Here is an 18,205-nt window from a genome sequence, read left to right on the forward strand (position 1 = left end):
TCCTGAAATTTGGAATTAAGATTACTGTTGGACTGTAGGATTGAAGAAGTTTTGGAAATTCATACTTATGGGTACGAAAAATACTTAATGGTGATGAACGGATATCGGTTCATCCAAATCCAAAGTGTACCAAATTCAGTACCATTTAGTACTTTTCGTACTGGAATACTGAAATTTGGAATTAAGGTTACTGTTGAAGTGTAGGATTGAGGTTGTCTTGGAAATTCGTACTTATGGGTACGGAAAGTACTAAATGGTACTAAATTTGGTACAATTTGGATTTGGGTGAACGAATAGAGCTGGTATCCTGAAATTTGGAATTGAGATTACTGTTGGAATGTAGAATTGAAGTAGTTTTGAAATTCCTTTATGGGCATGAAAAATACTAAATGGCACTAAACTTGGTACAATTTGTGTTTGGGTGAACGGATAGCGTTGGAATCCTGAAATTTGAAATTAAAATTACAGTTGGCCTGTAGGATTGAGGGAGTTTTACAATTTAGACATGGTTGAACGGAGAGAGCTGGAATTCTGAAATTTGGAATTAAAGTTACTGTTAAAGTGAAGAATTGAGGTAGTTTTGGAAAATCGTACTTATGGGTAGGAATAGTACTAAATGGAACTAAGTTTGGTACAATTTGATAATGGACGAACAGATACAGCTTGAATCCTGAGTTTTGGAATCAATATAAATTTTGTTATTTTGAATAATTGTCAGTGTAGGGTTGAGACATGTGGTTTCCAAAATACGTACCATAAATTTAAGAAAATTACTAAATGGTACTCAATTTGTTGTTGGGTGTGGGGACGGAGCTGGAATCTGTATTTTTGGAGTTAGGGTGAGTATTGGTGTGTAACATTGGTACATTGACGAAGAGTACTAAAGAGGTCTAAATGTTGTATCAGGTGTAGGCACGGGTGGCATTTTAAACTTTGTTCTTAGAGTCACTGTTGGTGTGTGGGGTTAAGATATTGAGATGGTTTTGGAAATGCATACTATAAGAAGTAGTAAATGGTATAGAGTTTGATATAATTTTTTTATTGTGTAAAGGGGTAAGCGGGAAGTTTTGTAATTTTAGGAGGAGATTTCGGAAATTCGTTCTTATGTATTTATATGTAAGGTACTATAATTTAGTTTGGGAGAACTGATAGAGCTGCAAATGAGAATGGCGGTTGGTATAAATGGTTAATATAAGAAGTTAATTTTTTGAGGTTATACCCACGTGTATGAAAAGTACTAAATTTGGTACGATGAACGACAAAATAAGAAGTTTTTTAATGCGTACAAATTCTGAAATTTGGTATGAGGGTCGTTGATGGCTGAAATGATATTGGAAATACCTAATATTAGGCAACGAAAAAGTACTAAATGGTACTGAAATTTGGAATTACGATTACTGTTGGAGTGGAGGATTTAAGTAACCTTTGAAATTCGTTCTTATGTGTACCAAAAGTACTAAATTATACTTAACGTGATAAAATTTGGATTTGGTGAACGCATCGAGCTAAAATCCTGAAATATAGAACAAAGATTACTGCCGGAGTGGAGGATTGAGTTAGCCATTGAAATTTGTACTTTCGTATGAAAAGTATTAAATGGTACTAAATTTTGTATATGGAATTCGTAATTTTGGTAGGTTTGAGTTATGGATGTCATTGTGGATATACGTACCATAATAGGCAGAGCTGATATTGTGAAATTCGGTATTAGAATAGCAGTTGGGGTATAGAGTGGAGATAAGGAGGATGTTTTGGAAATTCATTAAATTTGGTTTTAGGAGTTTTTGATATAGGGATGTCATTTTTGAAACTATTACCTATTATTAATACTAAAGTTGGTACCGTTTTGTTGTTGCATAAAGGGATATAGCTGGAATTTCAACTTTTTGTATTGGGTTCAGTGTTAGTGTTTAGTTAAGGAGTTTTTTTTAAATGCATATAAATTCCGAAAATAGGTATAGAGGTCCCTGAAGGCTAAGGTATTGAGCTGGTTTTGTAAATGCGGAAATACATTTGTATATTCTTCCTTTTCCGCATACGAAGTAGCGGGCATTTTGCTAGTATTATATATAACTTTAATTCATATATCATAAAAATTAAAAGTCATTCTTTCGTGCAACAGGAAATAATTTTTTGAGAAAAAAATTTCAATTTATAGTATTTAAAAAAAATATTCAAAGTGTTTTATAGGAAACCTTTTTTTATACTTAAATTAGGCATTAATAGGCAAAATCTCATTAATTGCCACAACAGGACATTATTTTTAAGAAAAAGTGCCAAAAAGTCATAACCCTAACGTACATATGTAAGTTATCAAGGGTCATATGCTGATATGGGTAACAGAGTTTCACTACTAGAATTTTTAGTCTGCTTGAAGATTTTTAGTAGATTTCAAAGCTAAGATTTACGAAATCCACTGGATAAACAACAAGGATTTATTTGGGGTACACGATTATTGACAACATGTTGACAAAGTCATCATTAGACATCGGATTTTGCAAATTTTTCAAAAATTCAAATAGGATTATTTTGACATTCCTGCGTGATTTTGAATATATTTTGCACACTTTTTTAAATATTTTGTCATATTATATGCAAATATGTCAAAAATATTTATAAAATCACCCAAAAATATCAAAATGTTTCTATTTGAAAAATATGCAAAATCCGATGTCTATCCAGTAAAATGTTCGATGCCAAAGATGCCATTCAATCATGGGTGCAAGTGATCTTGCATGTCATCTTTTTAGCATCTTCATCGATGAATTTTATATGAGCGTGGACCCCAAAAGATGCTATTCATTTTTGGATCCAAAGCATATCATTTACACCAATGCTTTGAAATGTCATATTCACCAATGCTTTGTCATGTCATTTCCACCAATGCTTTGGAATGTCATTTGCACCAACCCTTTGCAATAACCTTAACATTACGACGAGAGTTTTAACTACGTTGGTTGTGATTTCGAGTCTCCGACAACATCAAGCTTATTGTAAATAATTAATCTTATATATTTAGAAAAATATTGCATTGGTTCAAATGCTAATGAAACGATCGGATCTTTCACGACTTCGTTTGAACCAATGCAAAAGATGTCATGAAATCACGTTATCGCATGGAACATCTTCCTTCAAATTTTGCTGGCTAGTCATCATAATAGAAGACAAAAGTGGTGGCAGCCTTCCTACAGGGGGTGTATGCGATACAGGCTGATGTAGAAACGTACATATATATGTGTGTGTGTATGTGTCTAGAAAACATATGCATAGCTGTGTATTTGTCATATTTGCAGTAAACAACATTAAGATTATGTTTACTTTGCGAGAATAACTTTGACAAGAAGTTGTGTGTGTCGACTGATAACATCAGACTGCAATACCACGACTTGCCACAAACTTATAAACTCCTTATTTTATATTCCTTTAAAAAAGTACACACAATCTCAGGTATTATTCATTTCATTTTGTGAGATGTGCCAGTCCTTGAGAAGGAACGCCTTCCTATGTAGTAAGAATCCGAAAAGCAGATTATGACGGAGTATCACTAGCAATCAAAGCGAATGAGAAAAGTTGTCTACGAAATGTGAGTTACTTTAAGCATCAAATGAGTTAATGCTCGTACCTACAAAGGATATTGTCAGAGTAGGTATGAAAAGTTGGTGGCAGCTTCCGAATATTGGAAGTTGGGTATTTACCTATACTCCGATTTTGGCAATTCAGTCGAATGTGTGGTTAACATAACAATGTCTTGATGTCGGTTTAATTAAAACGATTCGATTTCAACGCAAGAAATCATTTATCAATTAATATGTGTTTAATTTGTGTGCTTTGTGATTGTCATCGTTAATTTATTACCTTTGCCAATTCGAATATCTCGCATCAAATATAAGCCCACAATACTCCGACTACAATTGCTGTGTTGTCCATGGGTAATGTGTCACATAATGATTTCATTGTATTGAATGTTTTAACATTGCCAAGATTAATTGCAAATTATAGCCACATATTCCAAAATAATACCAATTATTTTTTTCATCGACATCAAAACTCATCCGTAGGTCATTGTGTGTGTTCGTGAGTGTGTTGGTACTGGTTTTCTGGTTTTGTGTGAATTGTTAACTGTTGGCGCAGCTAGACCACAAGTTGGTGAAACCTTTTACACTTGTGTTGTGCACCACATGTCAAGTAATTTATCCGTAATTTCAACTGTCCGTATTTGTATAAACTTCCCCTATGAGCCATTTCGTATATTTCGAGAAATTGGTAAGGCATATACCAAAACGGACTGTTTTGATTTATACATTTAGATAAGTATGTGGATATGCCCATACATCTATACTATATATGTACGTATTGTCACCTGCAGTTATTGGAATACGAGTCAGTACATAATATATTGTAAATGGTTTATTAGGGTGCCACAAGTAGACACATATCGCTCATTTACTTAAAGAGTGACACATCTCAAAAAATCCAATTTCGAGAAAAATGCGTTTTAAGTTGACAATTGAAATTTGGCTTCCCAACTAAAAAAAATGATTATTACACAACAAATAGAATAACCACTTGAACCATCTTTCGTAAAAAGCTAAGCAGGGCCCTGTTCCACGAAACAACTTATCGTTAAGAGCTATTTTGTTCCACAAAATTACTTTTCAGTTTCTCTTTGTACCTAGCCAATTTTAGTATTACTGTTCTCTTTCGCAAAGTTTTTGTGCTCTCTTGCTTTATTTTTCAGCCATCTTGCTAAGTCTCTCCGTTCTCTTGCAAAGTATGGATGCTATTTGTCCACAGAACATTTGACTATCTTTGCATTATTTTCTACTTGGCAATGATAAATAAGACAAGAATGAAAAGAAACTGGCGCAATTAAAAATGAGTAATGAAAAAATACAATAAAATGTATTAAAATAAAAGTAAAATGAAATGTAATAAAATAAAATAAAAATAAACATAAAATAAAATAAAAATGAAATTAAAAAAAAAAAAATAAAATAAAATAATAAAAATAAAACTATAATAAAAATAAAATAAAAAGAATAAAAATAAAGTAAAAATTAAAATATCCGAACTTTAAGGATGTGGAAATCTTAACTCAAGATGATAATTATAAACGTCGATATACACCGCCGCTCACTTGAATAGAACCCCCCTGCAATTTTTTTTCAAACTCCATTTTTTCGAATTATATAAGATATTACGTTTTTAAGTTTTATTATATTTTGCTTCATGTGTTTGGAGTAAACTTAGTCTTTCATTTGCATTCAAATCCAATTTGTATAAGAATTATACGAGGAAATTAAAATAAAGAAAAAAATTGAAGTAAAAAATTTGCCTCATTTGAATAGAACCCCCCTTTAAAACTTAGAAATATAGAAAGATTGTACTAGAATATCGATGCATATTCACTCTATATTGAAAACGAAGTACTTTTAGTAATATACAGTGAAAGTATATCCCTCCTGATTATGGATACATCCGTATATCCTGCTTTGTCAAGGATTCTTTAAATAATCAGGTGTAAGCCTAACAAAGCTTGTAGTCCGGTCAAAATAGACATGCGTATAAGGGGGAAATAGCAAAAATTCCCACAAAGCTGAATTTTGGTGGAGAGCTAGGGTTGGCCATTAGAAGCAACGTCCTAAAAGTCCCCATCGATCCCATGTGTGCAAAACAAGTTATTCGGGGTCAAAGTTCATTTTTGGAGGCATTATTCAGTTTTTTTAATTTTTCTCAAAAACGGTAAGACTTAGCAAAAGCCGGCTAAAATAAAAGTTGTAGATTTAATAATTGTCTACAAGAATGGACTTTATGATTTTTAAAAAAAGACTTACCATTTTCGAGATATAGCGATCTAAAGGTCAAATAAAAAATTAGCCGCGTAAGTACATTATGAGGCGAACCGGTTAAAGTAATGACACTATGTGTTAGATACTTTCATAAGCTTTCAAACGATATCCACTTTGCAGTAATCGGTTCAGTAGAAGCGGGTCTAACCCGGTTTTTAAATTTGGCCTTTCGGGTCGAATAACCGGCGAACCGGATCCGCAACCGTTGAAAATTATACATTTCCGTAATCAGCGCAACAAACCCTACCTTCTGAGAAAACTTGAAAAAAAATCGGAGAGTTTTCGTTGAGGTCGTTCCCGTTGGGCTTACAATTACACATGTGGGTTAAATGGGCTATTTTGCATAAAATGACTCTAACATTGAATCACTCTACTAAACACGCTCCGATTTTGTTGGATTTTTTTTAAAATATAGCTATAATTTCGCTCTTCAAGAAAATATATATTTTTTTGGGGACAGACCCGGTTACTTCGCTTATTTTAGCCGGTTCGTATGAATATGTGCATATTTCCCTTATAAGTGCATAAAAATCATGTGTTTTTAGAACAGCAATATCTCAAGAATGGTTCCTTCTAGGTAAAAAATTATAAAGATCACACTTGTAGATAATTTTTCTGTCTACAATATTTACTTTAGTCACTCTTTGATTAGATCAACCCTTTTCAAAAAATAAATCCGAAAACCTAAAAACCATTAAGATTTGACCTTTGACCCCGAATAACTTTTTTTGCACACATGGGATCGATTAGGACGTTGCTTCTAATGGCAAACCCTAGCTCTCCACCAAGATTCAGCCCTGTGGGAATTTTTGCTATTTCAATGTCTATTTTGACCGGACTATTGTTTTTTTCTTTCAACGAGTTTATTTTTGGGAGCGTACTGTCTCTAGATCTGGCAAACTATCGATATCGGACCATTCAATTTTTTCGATATTTCCGTTTCAAAATATCGATAAAATCGATATCATCGTGGATTTTCTACTCCTATTTATTTAGAATCCAAAATGGCCGACAAATGTGTTTTGTTTACATTTCGTATGACATTGAAATATGAGGCGAATTAGAGAAGTTTGGGCCTAGGCAACACGCAGTGTCGCCAGTCGTCATTTGACATTTTTTTTTTTTTTTGAAAGTTTGTCAGTTTTTAGCCTAAGCGTACTCAGGACAGTTTGATATACGACCATGTGTTGTGTTGTTTACAGTGACTTGAAAAAAATCACTTTGAAAAAAAAAATGGTATTTACTTGTGAACATTTTCGTCCGATAATTTGTCGCAACTTTCGACGTGGATAATCACGGCAAAGGACCATCCGTGAGATAGAGCCATCCTTGGGCAATTTTTCCACCAACTACCATTTGATATTGCATGAACACTTGCAATGATCGGTGCAAGAAATATCGAAAAAATACGATCGCGGTGATTTAAGACACGTTTCTAAGAAAATGCAGAAAATAAACTTAATTTAACTTTTCCGAATTTTCTGTGTAAGCTACCCGAAGGAGTAAGCCGATATAATCCATATTCGAAGCCGATCTATATCTGAAGGAATAATATGATGTGCAAAGTTTGGACCAAATCGAGGGATCTCTTCGATAGTTATTGATAACACCATTTTACAGAAAAGTTTTGAACTTTTGTGGGGTAGGTACTCGAAGAAGTGGACCGATATCGCCCATATTCGAACTTAAACTAAGTTTGGGCAAAATATTACGAAATGCAATGTTTGGTTCGAATCGCTCGATCCGATCGAGAGTTATCGTGACAGTCCGACAGACAGACGGACGGACTCTAAATGCTAAATCGACTCCAAATAGTCTGAAACGAATTTCGTCCAAAAATACTAAAACCTTTATTTCGATGAGGCGCATTTTTGGTCGTATCAAAGTGCACGGTGTGCCTTAACAAATTTAAATGGAAGGTGCTTACACCTCGGAAGTTTTTGCTGATTCTGAAACTACAATGCTCATAGATGAGAAATATCAAGAAACAAAAAAAATCGCCGGAGGGATTTTCAAATAAATCGCGATTTAAGTTCACATTTTTAGGGGTTCTTTAGGTTTTCACGATTTAGCTTGGAAACCGCGAGATCTATGTAAATGGGTCTAAAGAAAATGTTGTAGCAGTGAAAATTCTCCACAAGATTGGCCTTTATGATATTTTCGTAGGTTTTACCGTTTTTGAGATATGGAAGTTCAAATTGGGACAATGTACTGACTGTATCGTCCCCTTATAAAACAATATTATGCACAGTATCCCTTAACTAACTTTTAATGGAAATCGCTTACACATGGGATGTTTTTGCGGATTCTGAAACAGCAATGTTCATAGATAAGAAAAATAAAAAAATGAAAAAATCGCCGGAGGGATTTTTAAATAAATCGCGATCAAAATTCACAATTTTAGGGATTTTTTAGGTTTTCACGATTTTGCTTGGAAACCGCCAGTCGTATCGAAATGAGTCTGAAGAAAATATTGTAGCTGTGAAAATTCTCTATAAGACTGACCTTTAGTTTTTTCGTAGGTTTTACCATTTTTGAGATATAGAGGTTTAGTTCAAATTTTTAGGTTTTTATCTTAAGTCTTCAAGATTTTGCTTGGAAACCGCAAGTCATATTAAAATGGGACTAAAGAAAATAATGAAGCTGTGAAAATTCTCTACAAGATTGGATGATTTATATTTTTTCTAGGTTGTACCATTTTCAAGATATATAAGTTTAATTTGGGAAATTGCAGTAATGACATTGTTTTATAAGGAGGCGATACAGTCGGTGCATTGTCTCAATTTGAAATTCTATATCTCAAAAACGGTAAAACCTACAAAAATATCATAAAGGCTAGTCTTGTGGATAATTTTCTCTGCTAAAACATTTTCTTTAGACCCATTTACATAGAACTCGCGGTTTCCAAGCTAAATCGTGAAAACCTAAAGAACCCCTACAAAAGTGAACTTAAATCGCGATTTATTTTAAAATCCCTCCGGCGATTTTTTTTTGTTTCTTGATATTTCTCATCTATGAGCATTGTAGTTTCAGAATCAGCAAAAATTTCCGAGGTGTAAGCACCTTCCATTTAAATTTGTTAAGGCACACCGTGAGTGTATATACCCTCGTCAGCCTAAAGGGTGAGGATATAAAAATTTCTGGCTATTGCCTTTGTGGCCTTTCTTTAGTGATGGCCGATAATATCGATATAAATTACTATTTGTCGATATTGGCGTAAAAAATTAAGTATCGATAATATCGATATTTCCATCGATGGTTTGCCAGCTCTAACTGTCTCCTTTAGACGTACATATATTTTACGCATAAGTCATTCCCATACATTTTAGAGAATATTTACAACTGTAGAATATGGCGGACCCTCTAGGATCTCGGCATTTCTTTTCAAAAATTTAAGTTTTGATGACTCGAACTTTTTTTGGCAATCTTATATCTTTATATCTTATATCTTTGTTTGGCAAAATTGTTTCATCATTTTGTGATGAAATGTTTTCAGATAAATAGAATGAAGAATCTATTTGTAGATTATTTAGCTCTATGTTCTTGAACTGAAAAATAAACACAAGATCAGATTTTCTACATGAAAAAATCTACAGATATGTATGTTCCTCCGAAAAATTTGGTAAGGAATCAAAGTCTAAAAATTAATTGTAAGTGGTTATGGCCACTTAAAAATGTTACAAAATCTAAAAATTTTCTAATTGCTTATTTTAAAGAAGAGGTAGAATAGAATATGTTGCAAAAATTCCGAGTCGATTGGACAAAAATTAGCTGAGATATGAGCGTTAAGAAGAGAATATTCATTCTGACATGAAAGTTTGGACATTTGCCCACTGTAGCCCGAAAACTGATGATCCGATCTGCATATGTTTTTGTGAGATTGATATTCATATAAAAAGCTTGTACTTAAGCAACTTAAGATACTTTTTATTTCAAATAATGTTGACGGATTTATGGAGGGTATAATTAAATTTGTCATTCCGTTTGTAACACATCGAAATATTCATCGGAGACCCTATAAAGATATAACCATGTCCGTCTGTCCGTTTGTCTGTTGAAATGAATATACAGCTCGCAATTTTTAAAATATATCTTTGTAATTTGGTATAAAAGTTTCTATTACTCCTAGGATGTTTGGTATTGCAAATGGGATATATCGGTCCACGTTTTGATATAGCCCCCATAGAACGGTCCAACCCGATTTTCGGTATTTTGAAGGTTGTGGCCTCGATATTACACCTAAATGGCTGAAATTTGGTATTTAGTCTTCATTTGGAGTATAAACCTTTCCTCCTTTGGTGTAGGTCCACGCCTTCATATAGCCCCTATAGAACGGTCCCGATTTTCGTAATTCTAAAGGTTGTGACGTCAATATCCCACCAAAATGACTGAATTTTGTTATTTAGTCATCCAGGGGTTATAAACTATTTATCCCCCATTAATGTTTGGTATTTTTTAGGTTTTAGCCACATTATCTTACCGAAATATCGGAAATTTGGTAATTAGTCTTCTTGGAGTCTACAAACTTTCTGCAGGAATTTGTCGGTATAGATCGACGAAATTTGCTAAAATTTGGTAATTAGTCTTCTTCATAAACGAAAGGAAACTAACTGCTCCATTTTACTTCAATATAACTTGTGGTGGAGGGTATAAAAAGTTCGGCGCGGCCGGACTTAACGCCGTTCTTACTTGTTTTCACATAGTCTAGTGCCAGACCATGAAAATTTTCATGAAAATGTTTTGAGCCTATGGTTAAGAAGGGAGAAAGGGATCTCCTTCACCTCCTCTCTCTCCCAAAAGTTAAAAAATGTTCATGTTATATTTTCAATGTCTGACCCAAGAGATATTTACTCACGAAGAAAAGTCCATTCTAGAATATTCTCGTGGAAAAAAAACGGCAAAACCGACAAATAATTTATAACTTGTATTTTGTTGCTATTTTCCAATGTAAGATTCAGTAGAAACAATATAGATATAACTTTTACTTCATATTTATGTTCTGCATTTAAGTATTATATTCGAACGGATGCCCTTTCTAAAGAATACGTTAGGAAAACCCAATAGATTAGCCTATATGGGTCCAAATATATGAAAAAGTTAAAAATTTGTGCACATTTTATTAATTTTTAGCGGTACAGGAAGTTACTCTCGGTGTCGACCCGGAATCGGAGCCGGAGTCGTGAAAAAAATTGGTCTGGAGTCGGAGTCGGAGTCAACCCATAAATACCTCGACTCCGAAACCCTGCTCTGGAGTGGACGGAATACAGGAAAGGTAGGGGTTAAACATTTCCGGAGATATCACCCCACCTTGGGGAACTCCCTGTTTCACGCTACGGGGTTTGAACTTCTTATTCCTGAATTCCACGTACGACTGGCGTCCACACATATAGTTGACTATGCAACGTTTCAAGCTTGGCCGGAGGGTTGACTGCTCAATGTCATCAAACAGCGTGGAGTGTCTGATTGTATAAAAGGTTTTTGATAAGTAAAGCCCCACCATCACTGTTCTATCACACGGCGGTCTCTGGTTAAGTACTTGACAAATATATGTGGAGATGGCATGCAGCGCTGTTGTCGTGCTGTTCTGCTTACGGAATCCATGCTGATGATCAGCAACTTGATACTGGGGAGGACTAAGGCCTCAAGGGTCATTGCTACGGGCGACAAAAGCGATTTCGATTCACTTTTGCTTCCGAAGCGGGACCGCCCTGTCCATTTTCCAGACTTCGGGAACAATGAGGGTGGCTAGCGACAAGTTGAGAACTTTAGTGAGATACTCCACTCCCGGCTCAGCTTACCATGGAGCACTACCATGGAGATTCCATCAGGGCCCAACGCTTTGGATGATTTAGCGTTCCTGATGGCATTCGCAACATTATCCATTGTAAACTGTGGTAGTTCATCCTCGGCAGGATGAAATCTGATGCCACGTAATACTCCCTTCTTCGGCCTGTCACTCTCAGGGTGCTCGACAAACTGTCGATTGAAATAACTTGCGCACCTCTTCGGGTCAGTCAACGTAACGTCGCCAAGTGTGACTGAGGTCCTATCTTCCATCCATCCAGGGTTCGAGAGTGGCTTAACCGTTGCCCACAATTCACTTATACCGGCTCCAATGTTGCAACTCTTCAGATGATTTAACCACTTGTTCCGCTTATGTTCGCCGACCAGCCTGTTAACTTCCAGTGTCAGCTCCCTGACTCTGGGGTCATTGGGTTGGCTCGACGAAGCTCATCACGCTCATTTGCTAATCCCGTCGCCTCTGCTGGGAAGTTTGGTCTTACTTTGGGTATTCGACCAGCAGGGATATGGTGAGCGACTGATCCAAGGGAAATGACGGTTTGCCAGGTGACGTAATTTTTTAGACCAGGTGACACGATGATTATGTCTAGCGAATTGTGACACTCTCCTCTAATTCCGATAGGGGCGTTCTCATTGACCGTGCAAACGTAGAGCTATCAATCTTCTCAGCCAGCGCTGTACCCCTCTGGTCGTTTCCTAGGGCGAATGCTTCCTTCTTTAACACGTTGTAACCATCACAATGTTGTAAGCAACAGTTGATGTTGAGCTTGGTTTCTTGCACCGCCGTGAGCTTGATGTTCTTCCGACTCATGAAATCTACTATTTACTCGATCTTACCTCGGAGTCCATAGCAATTAAATTGCAAAAAGGATGCATTTCTGGGGTTGGACAACAACGGCTGCTGTAAAAGGCTGCGTGTGCGGTTGCTATCGAGGGGACTGCGGGGGAGTTTCATATTCAGACGACGAGGAAGTTTCGACGACGACTCACTGGGAACTGTATCCGCGCAGCATGCAGCAACATAGTCCCTGTCGTAGTCCCTCACGTGGACAAGTCCAGAGCAACCCCTTAGATGCACCCACTCTTGACATCCATTGCATCTCACAGAACGTTGGATATGAGTGAAGATGCGAATGTGACAAACTGAGCACAAATAAATTGGTCTTGGGTTTTCCTCCGTCCCGGCACGGACCAATAGAATTCGGAGCAGGCATTCCGGTATATGCTGCTCCCAACACAGAAAAACGAAACTAATACGAAAACATATACACAGCCGAAAGAACCGTTGCCGTGGGATTGAAGATATGAGTATTTCTTTGCATATAGTTTTTACAGAATTCGACTTTTTCAAGGCGCCATATCTTTGGAGCCGGTAGTTAAAAAAATATACTGAAAGGTTTTGCTGATGAGCAGCATCACCACAGCAAAAAATAAAGGAAATCGAAAACTTCATTTTGTAAAATCCGCATATATTTTTTAGTTTTATTTTTATACAAAAGAGTGTCAACTTTGGCACTGCGCCAACTTACGGTATTTATTTTTATTTGTTATTCTGCGCAGAACAAATCGTGATTGAACCACAGTGCATTCTTAGAATTCACGAAACATTACCCCATTTTTGATATTTTAGCTACGATTTCAAAACAATGTTCATCCTAATATATTTTATACGAATAGTGTATTTATATAGCACAAACAAAAAAGTATCCCAGCAAAATGTTTGGTGCCAAAGAAGGCTTTGGGCTGTTTTGCAAACTGTTCTTCATCTTGACCCCGACTTTTGCATTTTAATAGAATAATTTATTTCAACTTTTCCCCGGCAACAGTGTTTGATCATTCCGCTGCAGGTCTATGTATATTTGTTTTACTTTTCCAGTTCACCTTATTTAATTACAACTTAAGTCAAAAATTATGTTTACTGAATATTTCCACATTTCTCATCATTTTTCAATATGTTTAAAAAAGTTTTCTAATTTTCTTTTTAATTTGACGCTGTTGAATCTGCTGCTGTTGAATCAATGCCCTAATTCGTCAACTTCCATTTAATTTTTCTGGGACGTTATGGAAATTGTGTCTATGTACATATTATTTATTAGTTCATCCACATATCGCACATCGGTGTGTATGAATGCGGGCAATGTTTTGTCAGCCCATAAATTATTGGCAAAACACCCGACACGTTCATATGTACGACCAACGGACGGACATTGGCATTTCGCAAAAAGTCACATGAGGAAAAATTGTCATTTGCACGTCACAAAGTTATGGCAATTATGGAGTGAATATAAAGTAATTAATTAGTAAATATTTGGTGAAATAATTAAATTGTTTTATGGCATGGCCAGTAATTACTTTTGCAATACGCCAATTATAATTTCGGTTTGATTGCTTACCTCGTTTGAATTTAATCAAATTTCCGTCATTAATTCAATTTGTTAAAATATCCAATGACACACATACAAACTCTCTAATAATTTCTCAATTAACAAATAAAGCAACATTAATTTTGCCAGTCTCAAAAAAACAATAATTTCCGTCATTATTGTATGAATTCATACATTTATGTCGTATTTATTAGTAATAGATAACCAATCTAAATTTCTTTATTGACATATGTATGTATTTATCGAACTCAAATGTACAGATGTATGTATGCCGATCATTTTATTATATCAATTGAGAAATAAAGGAGGGAATATTACATAGAGGTTAATACCATTCTGATCAATCATGAAATACGAAACAAACAAACGAAATCATTTTTATACAGAGAACATTCTCAAGTAATTGTACGTTTAAGTTTTTTTCGGTGGAGTTTTTACAAAAAAAAAAAAAAACTCGGAAATAAGAATTTGTTTATATACGAGTATTCATATCTACGATGTACATACATAAATATGTATATCAAAAAGTATATCAAAATAAGTATATCAAAAAGTATGGTGATTTAAATAAGCCATAGATGAAAACAGTTAACACACATCTTTACGTTTTGGTACGATTCAATATAAATAATCCAGGTATCGGCATTGTCATTACTTGCGAGCAAGCAAAGAGAGGTTCTCCCTCCACTCACACAATTCAACCCATTAAAACCCAAACACTCACACAGTGTCACATCCTACTTTGTTTTTAAACTGCTTACTTAAGCCAAAGTAGCATCTGGTGGCCAACACAATTCTCCTTTAATTTCACAACTGATGTCGTTTGTTGTGTTTATGGAGGTGCCGAGGAAGACGAAGTCTTTTACTACCTCAAAATTATAGGAATCAACTGCACTGTTCGTCCTAGCTCTATGAAGGCATTGCGCGTCGACACCATTAACTTGGTCTTCTCGCCGTTTACCACCAGACCCACATTAGCAGATTCTCCTTCGACTCTTAAAGGTATCAGATAATTCTGTTACTGATCGACCCATGATGTCTATATCGTCAGCATAAGCAAGTAACATGTGTCTAATGGTGTAAATTGTGCCATTTCTTTTCATATTTGCATCTCGAATAACCCTTTCAAGCTGAATGTTGAATAAGTCAACGAAAGGCTGTCTCCTTCCCTGTAACCTGTAGGGGGCTGTCGAAGGCTGCTTATAATCGACAAAAAGGTCGTAGGTTTCGATCAGCATCTCTTGGGTCTTCTCCAGGATTTGTCGCAGGGTAAATATGTGATCAATGGCCAGGTCTAAAGTCGCATTGGTATGACCCAATTATTTCGTTGACCATAGGTTTTAGTCGTTTGTACGGTATCTTGTAGACAATAGGGAGAAGACTTATGTCCCTATAGTTAGAGCATACAGCTTTATCTCCTTTCTTGTGGACAGGGCACAGGATGTTCAGGTTCCAATCGACGGGTACTCGTTCTTCCTGCCAGATGGTGATGAATACACCTATTAGCGTGTCGCTTCCGGTTTTGAAAAGCTCGGCTGGTTGGATCTGTGGTATCTTCGTCGTCATCGCTACTATTGGATATCAACAGTTTGGAAAAGTGCTCTTTCCATATCTTTAGAATACTATCTGTATTAGTTACCAAATTACCTTGCTGGTCTCTACAGGAGGATATGCCTGTACCAAAGCCATCAGTTTGATGTTTCACTCTTTGGTAAAATTTTCGGACTTCATTTTGGCTCCTATACATACATCTCGATTTTTCCACACTCCCGCTTTTCCATTTCTCTCTTTTTCCTGCGGAAAAGACATTTCTCCTCTCTCTTTTCTTCAGATGCCTCTCTCGTGCGATTCGAGTTGATACTGATTGTAGAGTAGCCCCATATGCCGCATTTTTTCTCTTCGGTAGCAGCACGACACTCCTGGTCATACCATGGTACGGTCAGGTCTCTGGTATCCAAGTAGGGATTTTGCAGCTGTTTGCATGGAGTGGGCAATACTTTACGTACATTTGCTGCAACAAAGTGATGGTCCAAACCTATGTCTTCCATTTAGCACAATGTGATCAATTTGATTTCTTGTTTTCTGATCTGGAGACAGTCAGGTGCCGAGATGTTTAAATTTGGTTCTACTAACTACTATGTTTTTTTGTCGCTGCAAAGTCTATCAGCCTCATACCGTTGTCAGATGTTTCACTGTGGAGACTGAATTTCCCGACTGTTGGACCAAAGATGTTCTTCTTTCCAACTTTGGCATTACAATCGCCTATAATAATTTTAAGGTCAGGGGCAGAGCAACGGCGCTCGTAAAATATATGTTCAATCCGTTCGTCATTGTCTTCAGTGGGAGCATGAACGCAAATAAAGCTGATGTTGAAGAATTTTGTTTTAATCGAATTGTAGCAAGTATTTCATTCACTGGGGTGAAGCTGGAGACCAGATGTTTTAACCTCCGATCAACTATAAATCCGCAACCAAACTCATGCATTATGTCGTGACAGCCATAGTACAGTGCGTTGTTGTGACGCCTTACCTAATCCATCATATTTCCAATATGGCAGTAATGTGGGCCTTATACATTACAAGTACATCTGCCAATGTGTAAACTGCACCTTCTCTATAAAGAGTGTGAACATTCCAGGTGCAGATTCGCAGATCATGGTCCTTAAAACATTTGCGGGGGTCGTCAACTTTAGAGGGTTTTTCATTTCCTTTGTTTTTCATAGTAGGATGTTTTTTTTCTCCACATTTAAGTTCACATCAAAATGCATCCATTGTAATAGTTGAGTTGAGGGATTAATTACTACGCTGGCAATCTGAGAACAATCAGCGTCAGTCGGATATAGACGGACCGAGGCGGACATACCGAACCACACATTACACTCTCTTATTTGCTGTGGTAGTCCGACGACCATGCAATTGCGCTAAGCAGTTTCGGCACAATTCGAGCTTGTCGACCTGGCACCGCCTGTCTTTAATAGAGAGCGCAAGAAAACGTGTACAATCTCGAGTAGAGTGAAAAGGGTGCAAACCGGACACGGGAACCTTTCATTGAAGTTGGCCATCCTGTACGTAAGAAAGAGAATACAATTAGTGCTAGATAGCGATACCAGAGACAAAGCTGTAACATGAACAGGAAGGAATACAAAAGCTTAGGAGTCACGGGATGTATCATTTTGTGAGTGGGTCTGATTAAGCTACAAGACTCTGGCCCTATTGTCCGAACCAGGAAAGAACTTTATGGTTCGATCTAGGCGCCATTCATTGGGGCACAATGATACGTTTCGAATCGGTACCAGGTCGATAATTTGAAGATCAGGTTGTGGTTTCTTCCGTTTGTTGCATTTGTACAACTATCGATGATATTCTTCTTTCCAGAATTCATCTTGAAGCCTTTGACACCGGCCTCCCACAAACCGCCCATATGCGGTGCTGATGCCGGCGTAAAATGCCATAACAATCATTGTTGACCATACTTCACAACCGCAGTGTCGCGTTCGTCTATTATTAGGATCATAACGTCGGAGTCAGTGAGATGAACGGCTCCCACAAAGTTCTTTCCATTATTGGAGAACATCTGACTGGAAGTAGTGTGTCCAAAAAACCGGTTTTTTGAAACAAAACGGTTTTCGGTTAACCGAAATTTTCGCTTTTTTCAAAAACCGGTTTTCGGTTATTAAAATTTTCAAAAACCGGTTAACCGGTTTAAACCGGTTTTTTTTAACAACTATAAAATTGCCTATTTTTTCATAAAAATTAGATTATAAATTGGCGGAAAGGGGTAAATTAAGTATAACAACTTTGTTATATAACACTGTGCAACATTTTTAAGGTGATCTTGTGCCAACAATTCGAACTGAGGATTTTTTGAAAGTACAGACCCAAACGACGAGAAGCCCTAGTTTCGTTTTGTTTTGTCAGATCCAGCTAGGATTTTATGGCCCCATCTAAACATGGTTAAATATTGAGTTTTTAAAGAAATTTGGGGCTATATCTCTGAAACCAATGTGAATCTTCTTCTGATCTCCGAAGCAAGTTTGTAGATAAGGACAAGAATAGAATATTTGGAGAAATAATGAACTCGAAAAACTACATTTATTGCCTCAAATTTCAAAATATATGCAAAAATACCACAATTTTTATACATTTCGCAACGTATCTCCAAAACCGTTAA

The 18,205-nt window shown here is 36.3% G+C and overlaps 1 long non-coding RNA gene across 1 annotated transcript in view; it reads left to right on the top strand.

Annotated features, from left to right (window-relative positions):
* Window positions 1-826: 826 nt before the first annotated feature.
* Window positions 827-18,205, top strand: part of LOC141399705 (uncharacterized) — an 80,313-nt gene continuing 62,934 nt past the window's right edge. Inside the window, exon 1 of the long non-coding RNA XR_012411910.1 lies at window positions 827-839. This is a non-coding gene — a long non-coding RNA (uncharacterized lncRNA). The remainder of the gene's footprint in view (window positions 840-18,205) is intronic.

This window comes from Musca autumnalis, unplaced genomic scaffold (genome assembly GCF_047663935.1).
Source record: "Musca autumnalis isolate F117 unplaced genomic scaffold, ASM4766393v1 scaffold_3, whole genome shotgun sequence".
Taxonomy (NCBI): Eukaryota; Metazoa; Arthropoda; class Insecta; order Diptera; family Muscidae; genus Musca; species Musca autumnalis.